At 39.4% G+C, this 12,252-nt stretch overlaps 1 protein-coding gene across 9 annotated transcripts in view; it reads left to right on the top strand.

Moving 5' to 3' along the window:
* Positions 1-12,252, top strand: part of CCDC148 (coiled-coil domain containing 148) — a 297,672-nt gene that overhangs the window by 129,599 nt on the left and 155,821 nt on the right. The gene's annotated exons all lie outside the window — the stretch shown is intronic.

Genomic DNA, 12,252 nt, shown 5'->3' on the forward strand with positions numbered 1-12,252 from the left:
CCACAATGGTTGAACTAATTGACACTCCCACCAACAGTGTAAAAGTGTTCCTTTTTCTCCACATCCTCTCCAGCATCTGTTGTCTCCAGATTTTTTAATGATCGCCATTCTAAGTGGCGTGAGATGGTATCTCAATGTGGTTTTGATTTGCATCTCTCTGATGACCAGTGATGATGAGCATTTTTTCATATGATTTTTGGCCTCATGTATGTCTTCTTTTGTAAAGTGTCTGTTCATATACTTTGCCCATTTTTGAATGGGCTTGTTTGTTTTTTTCCTGTAAATCTGTTTGAGTTCTTTGTAAATTCTGGATATCAGCCCTTTGTCAGGTGGGTAAACTGCAAAAATGTTTTCCCATTCTGTTGGTTGCCAAATCACTCTAGTGACTGTTTCTTTTGCCTTGCAGAAGCTGTGGAGTTTGATTAGGTCCCATTTGTCTATTTTGGCTTTTGTTGCCAATGCTTTTGGTGTTTTGTTCATGAAGTCCTTGCCTACTCCTATGTCCTGGATGGTTTTGCCTAGATTTCCTTCTAGGGTTTTTATGGTGCCAAGTCTTATGTTTAAGTCTTTAATCCATCTGGAGTTAATTTTAGTGTAAGGTGTCAGGAAGGGGTCCAGTTTCTGCTTTCTGTACATGGCTAGCCAGTTTTCCCAACACCATTTATTCAACAGGGAATCCTTTCCCCATTGCTTGTTTTTGTCAGGTTTATCAAAGATTGTATGGTTGTAGATATGTTGTGTTGCCTCCGATGCCTCTGTTTTGTTCCATTGGTCTATATCTCTGTTTTGGTACCAGTACCATGCTGTTTTCATTCCTGTAGCCTTGTAGTATAGTTTGAAATCCGGTAGTGTGATGCCCCCCACTGTGTTCTTTTTGCTCAGAATTGACTTGGCTATGTGGGCTCTCTTTTGGTTCCATATGAAGTTCATGGTGGTTTTTTCCAGTTCTTTGGAGAAAGTCAATGGTAGCTTGATGGGGATAGCATTGATTCTGTAAATTACTTTGGGCAGTATAGCCATTTTCACAATATTAATTCTTCTTAACCATGAACATGGAATGTTTCTCCATCTGTTCGTGTCCTCTCTGATTTCGTTGAGCAGTGGTTTGTAGTTTTCCTTGAAGAGGTCCTTTACGTTCCTTGTGAGTTGTATTCCTAGGTATTTTATTCTTTTTGTAGCAATTGTGAATGGCAGTTCGTTCTTGATTTGGCTCCCTTTGAGTCTGTTATTGGTATAGAGGAATGTTTGTGATTTTTGCACATTGATTTTATATGCTGAGACTTTGCTGAATTTGCTTATCAGTTTCAGTTTTTGGGCTGAGGCGATGGGGTCTTCTAGGTATACTATCATGTCGTCTGCAAATAGAGACACTTTGGCTTCCACCTTTCCTATCTGAATAACATTTATTTCTTTTTCTTTCCTTATTGCTCTGGCCAGAACTTCCAGTACTATATTGAATAGGAGTGGTGAACGAGGGCATCCTTGTCTAGTGCGGGATTTCAAAGGGAATGCTTCCAGTTTTTGCCCATTCAGTATGATATTGGCTGTTGGTTTGTCATAAATAGCTTTTATTACTTTGAGATGTGTTCCATCGATACCGAGTTTATTGAGGATTTTCAGCATAAAGGGCTGTTGAATTTTGTGGAATGCCTTCTCTGCGTCAATTGAGATAATCATGTGGTTTTTGTTTTTGGTTCTGTTTATGTGGTGAATTACGTTTATAGACTTGCATATGTTGAATCAACCTTGCATCCCCAGGATGAATCCTACTTGATCATGATAGATAAGTTTTTTGATTTGCTGTTGCAATCGGCTTGCCAATATTTTATTGAAGATCTTTGCATCTATGTTCATCATGGATATTGGCCTGAAGTTTTCTTTTCTTGTTGAGTCTCTGCTGGGTTTTGGTAACAGGATGATGTTGGTCTCATAAAATTATTTGGGAAGGATTCCCTCTTTTTGGATTATTTGAAATAGTTTCAGAAGGAGTGGTACCGGCTCCTTTTTGTGTGTTTGGTAGAATTCGGCTGTGAACCCATCTGGACCTGGGCTTTTTTTGTGTGGTAGGCTCTTAATTGCTGCCTCGACTTCAGACCTTGTTATTGGTCTATTCATAGTTTCGGTTTCCTCCTGGTTTAGGCTTGGGAGGACACAGGAGTCCAGGAATTTATCCATTTCTTCCAGGTTTACTAGTTTATGTGCATAGAGTTGTTTGTTATATTCTCTGATGATGGTTTGAATTTCTGTGGAATCTGTGCTGATTTCCCCTTTATTGTTTTTTATTGCATCTATTTGGTTGTTCTCTCTTTTCTTTTGTATCAGTCTGGCTTGGTTTGTTTATTTTGTTGATCTTTTCAAAAAACCAGCTCTTGGATTTATTGATTTTTTGAAGGGTTTTTCATGTCTCAATCTCCTTCAGTTCAGCTCTGATCTTAGTTATTTCTTGTCTTCTGCTAGGTTTTGAGTTTTTTTTATCTTGCTCCTCAAGCTCTTTCAATTTTGATGATAGGGTGTCAATTTTGGATCTCTCCACTTTTCTCGTATCGGCACTTATTGCTATATATTTTCCTCTAGAGACTGCTTTAAATGTGTCCCAGAGAATATGGCATGTTGTGTCTTCATTCTCGTTGGTTTCGAAGAACTTCTTTATTTCTGCCCTCATTTCATTGTTTATCCAGTCAACATTCAAGAGCCAGTTGTTCAGTTTCCATGAAGCTGTGCAGTTCTGAGTTAGTTTCTGAATTCTGAGTTCTAACTTGATTGCACTATGGTCTGAGAGGCTGTTTGTTATGATTTCCATTTTTTTACTTTTGCTGAGGAGTGATTTACTTCCAATTATGTGGTCAATTTTAGAGTAGGTGTGATGTGGTGCTGAGAAGAATGTATATTCTGTGGATTTGGGGTGGAGAGTTTTGTAAATGTCTATCAGGTTTGCTTGTTCCAGGTCTGAGTTCAAGCCCTGGATATCCTTGTTGATTTTCTGTCTGGTTGATCTGTCTAATATTGACAGTGGAGTGTTAAAGTCTCCCACTATTATTGTGTGGGAGTCTTAGTCTCTTTGTAAGTCTTTAAGAACTTGCCTTATGTATCTGGGTGCTCCTGTATTGGGTCCATATATGTTTAGGATCGTTAGCTCTTCTTGTTGTATCGATCCTTTTAGCATTATGTAATGGCCTTCTTTGTCTCTTTTGATCTTTGTTGCTTTAACGTCTATTTTATCAGAGATGAGAATTGCAATTCCTCCTTTTTTTTTGCTCTCCATTTGCTTGGTAAATCTTCCTCCATCCCTTTATTTTGAGCCTTTGTGTATCCTTGCGTGTGAGATGGGTTTCCTGGAGACAGCACACTGATGGGTTTTGGATTTTTATCCAGTTTGCCAGTCTGTGTCTTTGGATTGGTGCATTTAGCCCATTTACCTTTAGGGTTAATATTGTTATGTGTGAATTTGATACTGCCATTTTCATGCTAGCTGGCTCTTTTGCCCATTAGTTGATATAGATTCTTCATTGTGTTGATGCTCTTTAGCACTTAGTGTGTTTTTGAAATGGCTGGTACTGGTTGTTCCTCTCTATGTGTAGTGCCTCTTTCAGGAAGTCTTGTAAAGCAGGCCTGGTGGTGACAAAATCTCTGAGTACTCGCTTGTTCGCAAAGGATTTTATTTTTCCTTCACTTATGAAGCTCAGTTTTGCTGGATATGAAATTCTGGGTTGAAAGTTCTTTTGTTTAAGGATGTTGAATATTGGCCCTCACTCTCTTCTGGTTTGTAGAGTTTCTGCCGAGAGATCTGCTGTGAGTCTGATGGGCTTCCCTTTGTGGGAATCTGACCTTTCTGTCTGGCTGCCCTTAGTATTTTCTCCTTCATTTCAACTTTGGTGAATCTGACGATTATGTCTTGGGGTTGCTCTACTTGTGGAATATCTTTGTGGTGTTCTCTGTATTTCCTGGATTTGAGTGTTTGCCTGTCTTGCTAGGTGTGGGAAATTTTCCTGGATAATGTCCTGAAGAGTATTTTCCAGTTTGGATTCATTCTCTTCATCACATTCTGGTACACCTATCAAACATAGGTTAGGTCTCTTCACATAGTTCCACATTTCTTGGAGACTTTGTTCATTCCTTTTTGCGTTTTTTCTCTAATTTTGGTTTCTCATTTTATTTCATTGAGTTGATCTTCGATTTCTGATATTCTTTCTTCTGTTTGGTCAATTCAGCAGTTGAAACTTGTGTATGCTTCACGAAGTTCTCGTGTTTTTCAGCTCCTTCAGTTCATTCATATTCCTCTCTAAGTTATCCATTTTTGTTATCATTTCCTCGAATCTTTTTTCAAGGTTCTTAGTTTCTTTGCATTGATTCAGAACATGTTCTTTTAGCGCACAGAAGTTTCTCATTATCCACCTTCTGAAGTCTAATTCCGTCATTTCATCACCGTCATTCTCTGTCCAGCTTTGTTCCCTTGCTGGTGAGGCGTTTTGGTCCTTTCTAGGAGGCGAGGTGTTCTGGTTTCGGGTGTTTTCCTCCTTTTTGCACTGGTTTCTTCCGATCTTTGTGGATTTATCCACCTGTTGTCTGAGTAGTTGCTGACTTTTCGATTGGGTCTCTGAGTGGACGCCCAGATTGTTGATGATGAAGTATTTCTGTTAATTAGTTTTCCTTCTAACAGTCTAGCCCCTCTGCTGTATGACTGCTGAGGTTTTCTCAAGGCCCTGCTTGTCTGGGGTACACCTGTAGCAGCTGCGGAACAGTGAGGGATGCTACCAGTTTCTTCTTCTGCTATCTTTGTCCCAGAATGATGCCCACCATATGTCAGTCTGATCAGTCCTTTTTGAGGTGACCCTTTGGATATACAGTGGTCAGGGAGCCACTTGAGGAAACGGTCTGTACTTTATAGGGGTTCAAGTGCTGAGCTGTAAGCTCCGTTTTTCATTCAGGGCTGTTAGGCTGCTACGTTTAAGTCTGCTGCAGCAGAACTCATAAAACCCCTTTTTTTCCTCAGATGCTCTGTCTCGGGGGGTTAGGGCCTTCTTTCTGAGTGTCTGTTGCACTGTTCTGCCCAGCTAGGAGGCAGTCTAATCACTATTTGCCTGCCGAGGCTCTGCCCTGCTGGTGTGGGGTCTGCCCTGTTGCTGTGGGCTCTTCCCTGCTGCCGCGGTCTCCACCCTGTGGTGGAGTCTCTCTGTTATGGCAGGTTGCCTCGGCTATGGCAGGCTGCATCAGCACTGGGAGTGTACCTCAGTAGGGGCGGATTGCCTCAGTAATGGCAGACGCCCCACCCCCACCGAGCTGCACTGTCCTGGGTTCAGCTGTGCCCATAGTGAAACTCTCCACCCAGAGCATTTCGAATCGCCGTTTTGTTTGTCCCTGTGGGGGTGAAAACCACTGAGCCTGCTCACCTGGCTCCCTGCCTTAGAGTGCCTTTTTTTTTTTTTAAGTTGAACAGTTGGCTCTCTCCCAGGTGTTTCAGTCGCCTGCTCTTAGGGCACTGGGATCTGTGTGATTTCCCATGCAGCGACCCACTGCGCTGGCTCAAACACCGCTTCCCAGGAATCTCCTCGTCTGGCTCACTGTCCAAGTCTTGTTTAATCAGATGGATATGCTACTCTGTCCTCTTAAATCTCAGATTGCCAGTTTAACAGGGCAGCTGGACCAGTGCATTTTGTGTGGAGTGTTGTGGAGTGCCACTGTGCTGTGGCACCAGCTGAGGTGGCCACACCAGCCAAAACAGCTGTGCTGGGGTCCTGTGTCTCTCCTACACCTGGGAATTTCCCCGTTCTGTGGGCAACAAAGATCTGTCTGGAAATGCGGCTTTGACTCACCCTCTGTCATTCACTGAGAGCTGCAATCCTGAGTTGTTCTTACTGCGCCATCTTGAATCCTCTTCTTTGTCTCTTTTGATCTTTGTTGCTTAAAGTCTATTTTATCAGAGGTGAGAATTGCAACTCCTGCTTTTTATTTATTTATTTTTGCTCTCCATTTGGTTGGTAAATCTTCCTCCATCCCTTTGTTTTGAGTCTTTGTGTATCCTTGCATGTGAGATGGGTCTGGATGCAGCTTACCAATGTGTTTTGACTTTTTATCCAATTTGCCTGTCTGTGTCTTTTGATTGGGGGATTTAGTCGATTTAAATTTAGGATTAATAATAATATATGTGAGTTTAATACTGCCATTTGATGCTAGCTAGCTGTTTTGCCCATTAGTTGATGTAAATTCTTCATTATGTTGATGCTCTTTACCTTTTGGTATATTTTTGGAAAGGCTGATACTGGTTGTTCCTTTTTATGTGTAGTGCTTCTTTCAGAAGCTCTTGTAAAGCAGGCCTGGTGATGATGAAATCTCTGAGTACTTGCTTGTTCACAGAAGATTTTATTTTTCCTTTGCTTATGAAGCTTAGTTTGGCTGGATGTGAAATTCTGGGTTGAGAGTCTCACTGGCGACCCATGGGGCTCCTCTGTTGGGAATCTCCTGGTCCGTAGGCAACAAAAATTCATCTGGAAGTCTGGTATCCACTCACTCCCTGCACCTTCACTGGGAGCTGCAACCCTGAGCTGCTGCTAGATGGCCATCTTGGATCTCTGTCTCATTTTTATAATTTCTTAATGGTCACTCATAGTTGGTTTGAGATGACATTATGACATTTTATGTGGCAATTAAAATTTCAGAAGGTCTTACGATGGTTAATTAAGATTTTCCTCATACTGCCCCAAAGAAGTAGGCCAATTTTATTACCTTGGTTTTGGACCTGGAATATTGAGTCATAATGGCTAGATAAGATAATTTTATTTAATTCAACTTTACTGCACTTTAAAATGTTCTTGGCCCCCCCCACCCCAAAATGAAGAATAAAATGGTAACCTGGAGACAGATTTTGGCTCAATATAAGGATTTAAAACATAGAGCAAATAATGTATTTGTAGATGATCTTGTCTTCACTAATTCTATTCATTTGAGTTTGAGGGGGGGGGGTTTGGTCTTAAACCCCCCCTCAAACTCAAATAACTTTGGTGTTGAACATCATTGATCTGCCTGCAATCAGCTGCCAAGTATTCATAACTTTAGATGCTGGTCTCTCCCTACATTGGGTCTACATCTCTTTTATCTCTACATCCTTTCACAGTACTTTTCTTCCAAAGCAATATTACAATGCTATGTTTAAAAACTCATTTTTCTCTTTTTCAGTTTGCTATCAATTAAGTTATCTTTAGCTATAAGAGAATACCCAATCCAACTCAAAGTAACTTATATAATAAAGCAATTTCTTATTTACTAAGAAGTGTAGAGATAGGGAAGTCCAAGTACAGGGAAGTCTGGTGTTCTGCATTCTCTTGCCCTGCCTTCCTGCAAGTTAGATGACTTCCTGCCAGACAGTTCTGCATAACAGCATCAAGAAGCAAAGAGGGACATTCCTTCTTTCTTGGTGACTCTTTTTAAGAGCTCAGAAACCTTTGCCCCAGAAGACTTCCCCTCATGTTTCATTGGCCAGAATTGGATCTTTTGTCCATGTTCCTACCAAACACGTGTTAGAGAACAGGAAGCTTGTGAATGGGTGTTTGTGAATCTCTGAACATCAATCCAGATTCAGTGCCAGGGCTGGAGATGGGGCTCACTTTTCCTGAAGCAGAGCTGAGCATGGATGGAGGAGAGTGGATCACAGCCTCCTTTGGGAGGCTGAGGTGGGAGGATTGCTTGAGCTCAGAAGTTCAAGACGAGCCTAGGCATCATAGCAAAACTCTGTCTCTACTGAAAATCAAAAATTAGCTGAATATTGTGGCACATGCCTGTAGTCCCAGCTGTCTGGGAGGCTAAGGCAGAAGGACTGCTTGAACCCAGGAGTTCAAGACTGCAGTGAGCCATGGTCATGCCACTGCACACCAGCCCAGGTGACAGAGCAAGACCCTGTCTCCAAAAAACAAAAAACAAAAAACAAAAAAAAAAAAAAAAAAAGGAAAAGGCTATTGTATTTCGATTATGCTATTTCCGAACTTCCACTAGAAAACTACTGGTGGATGGATGTTTCAGAGACAAAGATGGGTTTAAGAGGCTTGCCATCATCCCTACTATTCTACCTCCAAAAATATACATTCTAAGTAAAAAAGAAAAAAAAAGAGCTTTCTATGTAAACTACTCTAAAAAAATCTAAGTAAAAACAATGTGCTTACTATTTGGAAAATAGCAATTTTCCAAATACATTTCCAGATAAATGGCTTAGCCTCCCATTCTGACCAGATGCCCAAAGCCATCACTTTTCAAACTCTACTGTCTTTTCATCTTCTTTCGGAAGAATGAGGTTTTGGAATTTGGCACAAGCTTTTGCTTTACCCTATAGGTCACTTATTTATTTATTTTTATTTATTTATTTTTTTGATTCTTTGTTTCAATGGATTTTGACCTTACCTGTGAAAGTCCACTTTATCCTGGTTGTCAGCTTCCAGCTAAGTAGCCAGACTGCTAGAGCTAGGGACTATGGAAATGGGAATGGATCTCTCAGGAAGAAAAGATGCATACCCAGGGAAGATCTGAGGAGTAGATTCTGTTGGTCAGAAATGGGTCTGGGAGGAGGGAGCCTCCTGTAAACCAGACTGAAAATCAGACATAGATTTATATTTGGACAGTGGGCCTGAGCTGGGATCATTGGTGGATGAAGAAACCAGGCTGAGTAGATTGGGTATTTGAATGGTTCTGTCTTAGAAAGAAAACATTGAAAAGTGAAGTCAAATTGTGTATTACAGAGAGTCAGACCTGATGCAGCCAAGCAAGAGGATGGTTTCTCATCCACATTAGCTGAATGGTGGCTCACTGCACTCCAAACTCAGGTCAGGTTCACTATTGCATCAGCTAGCTTCGGAGGCGCTAACTACCTTTTTGCCTGGAAAGCACCCTCACTCTGAGAAAATGTAAAACAACTTTCAGTCATTTTGTGAGCATGATGTTTGGTTTCATAAACTTGTTTCTATTGTTAAAGTACCTGTTACCTTTATGTGTCTCGTTTGCCACCATTGCTTGTCCTCCACCCCTAAATTTATTTGAATGTCATAGAATCGGAACCCAAGGAAACTGGTTTAAACATGGCTATGAGGAACACTAGTAGCTAAGTTAATTGTGAGTCACTTTAGGATTCTTGTAATAATTCAAACAGGTAGAATTAGGGAGACAATTGGCCTGGGTCAGGGCGAATTTTACAGCTCTGTTGTTGTTTTCTGAATTATCTCTTTTGTCTCACTTCCTGAGAAATCAAAGTAAAATTATATCTGTGGTCAGATGCCATATTGTGGGGCAGGGGATTGTGAATGAGAATTGAGTGGTAAATACCTCACCTTTTTGTAGGCTGAAATTCCTTGAAGTGTTAGAAGTACTCAGTAAACCCACAGATTGTAAAATCTTGACAGGCCATGATAAAGATGAATATTCTAAAGCACTTTAAATTAGAAAGTTTAGATGGACAAAAAGAAATAGAAATTGCGGATAACTACTAAAGATTTTTTTTGTAAACTATGAATGGCTTAGGGCAATTTAAAAGTTTTCTTTAAAATTTTCCTTTAACATGATAGTCATTTTTCAAATTCAGAAAGTAGATAAGCAATCAGAGTATTTTTCACTGTCTATGCAGTTTAGCTAGTTTTGTCATTAGAATCACCAGCAAAGCAGCTGAATTCAACAAGGACTTTGAAAGGTAAAACCTAACCTTAGTCTCAGCTATTTTATATAGATTTTTTTTCTGTACAAAAAGAGATGAAGGTTTGATTTTAAAAGTGTCCAGATTTATGTTTAGAAATGCAAATATATTGAATTTGATTTTATTTTTGAAGCTCAAGGGCCATGTTCTTCAGAAGTGGCTACTTTGTTATTGTGATGAGGCTACTATGTTTAAATATTCTTCTTAGATTTTTACTATCCAAAGGCTTGGTGTATATGTAGGGTATGTATGTAGCTGAGGGAGATTTCTCTCTTCCTCACATGTATCATTTAATGGAGATGGAGGCTGTGCCATTATTACTGCCTGTGTGATTATTTGCTCCAATATTTAACGCTGTGGCTCTGGAAACTGCTATAAATGCATAACCTAAAAAGAATAATATTGTGAATATTTATATATCATTACCTTTAAGCATGTTTTAAAATTTTTATTCTACATTTACTAAAAAATGACTTGCAATTTGAGTAATTTTGGTAACTGGAAAAAACTGGTAGGATGTGAGGCTTCTAAAATCAACAAGAAGGTCAAAATGGATATGGTGACCATTTGTGGCATGCTTGCTTTGAAATATCTGGCTTTAATGTTTTATGAACATTTCATATGTTTTAGTGGTTTAATATTGTCACTAAAATGGCAGCTAATTAATACACTCATGCAATGTATAAAAATGCACTGAGTGCCGCAAATTCTCCTGCTGCTATATTTATTTATAGCAATGTACACTGCTTAATGTGTGCTTCTATTTGGAAAGCATTTTTGTAAATGTTTGCCATTTGCACTTTCTCCTTGAAGACAGCCACAGTCTTGCACTGCCACTCAGTATGAGATATCATCAAAGAAATTAATTTGCAATTACATCTCTATTTACCAAAAGATTTAAACTATCTTTGAAAATTATGGGTAAGATTGCTTGCAGATTATCTTAGGGTAGGTTCTATTGAAACAAAGTTGAGACAGGGATTCCTAAACAAGAGATTTGTTGGGAGGTGCTCTCAGGGGGAGGGCTGTGAAGGAAGCCAAATAGAGGAGGGGAAATGAGTGAGCAAGAAGGTATCAGTGGAGACTGGCCACAGTTTGCTCCCAGTACAAAGGTATCATAGAGTTGATCCTCTCTGAAGGCAAGTAGGCTGGCTTTCTATATCTCCAGGTAAGTCAGTCATTGGTTATGTTTGGCCTTTCAAAGAGGAAAGCCTCCTTGAAAGAGGGTGGGAGAGGCAGTTCCCACTTGGTCTAGGGCAATTCTCCAGAGAAGGAAGGGGCATCTGTGAGTTATCTGCCAAGATTCGCAGCATCTTGGTGATGGAAATTCCACTGAATAAAGGTGATCTGGGTGTGGTACCAACAACATCCATTATATAGTTGAATCAAAATTTAGAGAAACAGAGAATGGATTGGACCTAGCTTCTATTGCTTCCCCTTCCCAAGGTAACATACCTGCACATTCACATTTATTATCAAATACGGTGGAAATTCAAACTTTTTTCAAGTTCCTTTGATTAAAAAAACATTTTATAAACATTAATGAGGACATGGACTTTAGTTCTATTTTTGTTTGTTGTTTGTGGTATGGTAATGCAGAATTTATGTGGCTAACTCTGTTATTAAAATGCATTTATGTTAATGTGAATGAAGATGGGCTCCTTGCGAGAGGACATGTGATATTGTCCATGAAAACCTGAAGGTGTTTTAAATGCCAAGTTTACTCAGGCAAACATTTCTTCTGGCTGAATACTCCTATTTGTACTGCTTTATTTGCAGAAGCCTTTGTCTGTACAAGCATAACTGATTCAGACAGGACTGAACACTTGGTGTGTTCAATGAATTCATTTCCAGTTCTCTCTGCAATAAATTATTATGTCATACTGAAGAACTGTAGAATATTCCTCTTCCTGGTAGAACACCCCCAACTCTCCTTTTTTCTCCCTATTATGAAACAGAAAGGATTTTTTAAAAAGAATTTTTCTCTCTTGCTACTTGTCAGAATAATAAATTTGTATGAGAACATTGGAATTCCCATTAGTATCACTGATTTAAGAGGTATTTTATTCTGTTTTAAGTTGTCAAATATTTTCCAGGGGCATGGAAGATATATAAGAAATTCTTTGAATTGCACAGTTAACTTTAGAGTATAAGACCATTGATATAGTAGAAATAAACAATGACAAGTCTCCTCCTGGATTAAGAAGTATTTGTTGCTAATAATATTCCCCCTGATTGCATTTGTATTTGATTATTCTAATTTATTAAACAGGAATAATGATATGCAAAATAAACTCAGAATATAAAAAGCTATTAATTCAGTTTAGAGTTCCAGCTGATATTGCAAACTTTTTACTCTGCACAAGGCTTTGCTAATACTCTGTAAAGAATGCAAACTAGGATGGTGTCTAGGAGTGTTCTGAAATGGAAAAGGCCTTTTGGAGCATAGTGGATATGTTATTGGGAAGGTGACTTGAAGAGATCCTATTTACAAATCATTTCTTTAGTGGTTTTAATGCTGTTGGTTATCATTTACTGCTAATATTTAGCATTGCCTTTATGAAGCACTCAATAAAAGATAATTTTAG

This window comes from Callithrix jacchus, chromosome 6 (assembly GCF_049354715.1).
Source record: "Callithrix jacchus isolate 240 chromosome 6, calJac240_pri, whole genome shotgun sequence".
Classification (NCBI taxonomy): Eukaryota; Metazoa; Chordata; class Mammalia; order Primates; family Cebidae; genus Callithrix; species Callithrix jacchus.